The 4,518-nt window shown below is 38.2% G+C and overlaps 1 pseudogene; it reads left to right on the forward strand.

Annotated features, from left to right (window-relative positions):
• The first annotated feature begins 2,367 nt into the window (after positions 1-2,367).
• On the forward strand, positions 2,368-3,415 carry LOC129078489 (annexin A2-like; annotated as a pseudogene).
• The last annotated feature ends 1,103 nt before the right edge of the window (positions 3,416-4,518 follow it).

The following is a 4,518-nucleotide window of genomic DNA, read 5'->3' on the forward strand; positions in this document are numbered from 1 at the left end:
TGGAAGAGAGTTTGGCAGTTCTTCAAAAAGTTAATAATAGACTTACCGTATGCTCCAGTAATTCTACTCCTAGATATATAGCTAAAAGAATTGAAAGCAGAGACTCAAACAGATGTTTGTACACTATTCTTCATAGCAGCATTATTCACGAAAGCCAAAAGGTAGAAACAACCCACCTGTTGGCAGATTGACTTTGAGCTACTTATATAGTTTCTCTGAGCCTCAGACTCTTTGTCAAATGGCAGTGAAGATGGAGATGATGATGCTGGTGATGGCAATGGTGTTGATAATGGTGATGATGATGTTATGACGGTGGTGGTGACGACACTTCACAGGATTGTTGTAAACATTGAGATACAGTAAGAATAAAATGAGTCAGTGAGGTTGGGGAGACTATGTAAAACTGTAATACACCATAGTTCTTTGTTTTAAATTAGAATATTTGTATGCTTCATATCGAGGGGATATGTTAGAGAGGCTCATATTTGCCTCTGAGGACAGATAAGTACTTGAAAATTACATAGCTTGTATTTGTAGTATGCATATGTGTGAGCTTAGATTATGAAATCTTGTCAATAATTTTTTTTTATCCTTACCTTAGGACATGCTTACTGATTTTAGGGGGAGAGGAAGGGAGGAAGAGAAGAGGGAGAGAAACATCAATGTGAGAGAGAAACTTTGATTGGTTCTCTCTCACATGCACCCTGAATGGGGAGGGAACCCACAATCCAGGCATGTGCTCTGACCAGGAATTGAACCCATAACCTTTCAGTTTACAGGACAATGCTCCAACCAACTAAGCCACACCTGCCAGGGCAACAATTTTTAATTTCCAAATTACATTAACTTTGCTGGAGGTAAAATAGCAAAGCTATTTATTCTTTCCCAGGAGAGGAGGAGTTAGTTTTTGTTTGCATCACTTTCAACTTTCTCTTGGAGTTCTATTTTCTGGGCTCCTTCTTACACCAGGTAAAAATGAAAATGGCTTGAAAAGATTAATTTTTCACTCAGTTTATCAAAAGGCAAGGTTTTCTGATTTTTTAAATATCATAGAAGTTCTGTACACTAGATCTAATTTTCATAAATATTTCCAGGAAAAATATAAATGAATCCCTCACTTTTTTTGAAATAGAAAAAGCCCTGGAATAGGTATCAGGAGCCTTTAACTCTATTTTCAGTTTTGTCACATGTTAAGCGTGTGACCCATTGAAGTTAATTAGTATTAATTTTCCTCCCTGTTAAAGGGTTATAAAAAGGACCTATTCCTCTTCTGTGTAGCTGTTAAGGTCAATTAAAATATTTGTGGAAATACTTTTTACATTATAAATTTCTATATTAATAGAAAGTTCCATATTTTTATTAAATCTAAGATTCTCAATAAGATATGTCATTAGTTATATTTCACTAGGAACAAAATGCTGCCAATTAAATTATGCTACAGTGCCTTATTTTATACATGAACAGGTCACATCAACCTATTTTTTTTTAACATTCTTTCATCTATTTCAAGAAATGTGGCAGTACTTCTTTCAATTGTGTTGTTTAGCAGGAGATAGGCAATCAAAATGCCCTGCTTTTCCCTAAGTCTAGTTAAACATTTGATTGTTTTATTGAAAGAGACATAGAATTGCAGTCATTCCTCCCATGATTAATATTTGCTCTGCTAATTAATAGCTCCTGAAACATATGCATTTTTGCTGTCCCATGCTTTTCTTAACATGCAATAGTTTCATTTCATTGTTAAATCAAAGTATAGTATTTTAAAAGGCATTTTAAATGGCAATTAAACTCAACATGTGACATTCCATCAATGCACATACTTAATAGGTATGATGAAAATGTGAACATCTATATCCAAGCATGTCCATGCACAGTTGGTGAAAACTCCTTTATGACTTACACTGATTGTAAGACAACTGCTGATTTAAGACATGTTAAAATGTGGAGTAAAATTTGTTGCAGAATTGAATATTATGTTTATGTTACTAGCCACGATGTGACATTTTATTCTAAATATAAACCGTACATAGCATGCTATTTTATGCACCTTTGTGTTAGGAATGTGAGACTCTTTGAAACTAGTCCAGCCTGCTAAGGTCACAGAGAAAACAGTCCAGTGCTGCTTCAGTATTTGTAGACAGTGTAGTGCCTACTCTGAATAATTTCTTCTCTACACTAAACTCTGTCAATTTACTTTGTCACCTTCCACAAATTCTAATTTGGCATGGTTTTGGGATTGCTTCTTTTGATCACTTTCTTTTGAACTAGACCTAATTATTTGGATCTCTTTAATGCATTGTATTTGGAATTAAACTTATTACACTAGTTATGCTTATTAAAATGGTAGAATGGTGGTTCTGCATCTGGGGACACTCACAGCTTTCAGTGTCTGGCTCAGCTTTCAGAATGTCCACTGTTCATGAAATTCTGTGTAAGCTCAGCTTGGAGGGTGATCACTCTACATCCCCAAATGCATACAGGTCAGTCAAAGCTTGTGCAACTTGAATGTTGACTGGGATGCTTTGAACATTGAAACAGCCATCAAAACCAAAGGTGTGGATGAGGTCAGCATTGTCAACATTTTGACCAACTGCAGCAATGAGCACAGACAGGATATTGCCTTCACCTACGAGAGAAAGACCAAAAAGGAACTTGCATCAGCACTGAAGTCAGCCTTGTCTGGCCACCTGGAGACAGTGATTTTGGGCCTATTGAGAACACCTGCTCAGTATGATGCTTCTGCACTGAAGGCCTCTCTGAGGGGGCTGGGGACCAATGAGGACTCTCTCACTGAGATCACCTGCTCAAGGACCAACCAGGAGCTTCAGGAAATTAACAGAGTCTGCAAGGAAATGTACCAGACTGACCTGTAGAAGGACACTATTTCCAATACATCTGGTGACTCCCGCAAGCTGATGGTTGCCCTCGCAAAGGGTAGAGGAGCAGAGATGGCTCTGCCGTTGATTATAAACTGATAGACCAAGATGCCTGGGATCTCTATGATGTGGGAGTGAAGAGGAAAGGAACTTATGTTCCCAAGTAGATCGGCCTCCTGACTGAGTGGAGTGTGTGTCATCTCCAGAAAGTATTTGAAAGGTACAAGAGCTATACCCCTTATGACATGTTGGAGAGCATCAAGAAGGAAGTCAAGGGAGACCTGGAAAATGCTTCCTGAACCTGGTCCAGTGTATCCAGAACAAGTCCCTGTATTTTGCTGACTGACTGTATGACTCCATGAAGGGCAAGGGGACACGTGAGAAGGTCATGGTCAGAATCATGATCTTCCGCAGTAAGGTAGACATGGAAGGTCTGAATTCGAGACAAAGTAGGGCAAATCCCTGTACTGTTACATCCAGTAAGAACCACAGGTGACTACCACAAAGCACTACTATGCCTGTGTGGTGGGGATGGCTGAGGCCTGAGATAGCTTGAGCGTTCAGGAGCAGTGCTCCTGTGCTTCCAGCTAATGATTCAAGAACATCAGCTCATGACTCATAGTCCCCCTGTGCCCTTCCCTGTGAGGATGATGTTAGCATTGCTCCTGCCCCAACCTTCTTTCAGTTGCCCGAGCATTGCCTGGCTTTCCCATCTAGTTTCTCCTTTTAACCAAAGAAATGAACATTCCAAGGAGTTAGAAGTGAAATCTATGATGTGAAACACTTTGCCTCTTGTATACTGTGTCATAATACTGTGTCTTGTATACTGCATCAGGTGAATCAACTGAATTTTTACTTTAGAAGCAAAATAAAAATAAAATGGTAGAGTAGTCTCTAATTAATTTATTAAAAGCAATGGTTTTCTTACACTTCTGAGTAACTAAAAATTTTTAAATATAAATAAATTCTGAGTGTATTTGTGGTATAGTTTTATTTTTAAATGGTGGTAAAACTTTACATTAAACTAGTATACCTTATTATTTTTAATTAAGTGTATTTTTATTCTTATAATTTTTCTTCCTAGTCTTTCAAGTCTATTCTCTCTTCACATAACCCTAGTTAGAATGTTGAATGGACAGTGTCAGAATCAGGCTGCTGATTCTGGCAGATACCTGTGATATTAGTTTCCTAGGTACCTTGCCACAAAGTCCCGCAAACTGTATGGTTAAAAAAATACCCAGAGTTGTGGAGGCTAGAAATCTTAAAGTAGGGTGCTGACCAGGCCATATTATCTCTGAAATTGTTAAAGGAGAATCCTTCCTTCTTTCTCTCTAGTTTCTAGTGCTTTGCTGACAATCCTTGGCATTCTTTAGCTTGCAGCTATAGCATTTCAGTCTCTGTCTCCATTGTCACATGGTGTTGTTCCTGTGTGTCTCTGTCTTCACACGGTGTTTTCCTCTTCTCAAAGGGACAACAGTCATATATTATATGGCCAACCCTAATGAACTCAGATTGATTACATTTGCAAGCACCCTACTTCCAAGTAAGGTCTCATTCCTGGGTATTGGTGCATAGAACTTCAACATATCTGTTTTGAAAGAGACAATTTAACCCATAACTCGTGTCAACATTATTTTATGGG

Source organism: Pteronotus mesoamericanus, unplaced genomic scaffold, assembly GCF_021234165.1.
Source record: "Pteronotus mesoamericanus isolate MK-2021 breed Mesoamerican mustached bat unplaced genomic scaffold, CSHL_Meso_final contig_73, whole genome shotgun sequence".
NCBI classification, from domain to species: domain Eukaryota; kingdom Metazoa; phylum Chordata; class Mammalia; order Chiroptera; family Mormoopidae; genus Pteronotus; species Pteronotus mesoamericanus.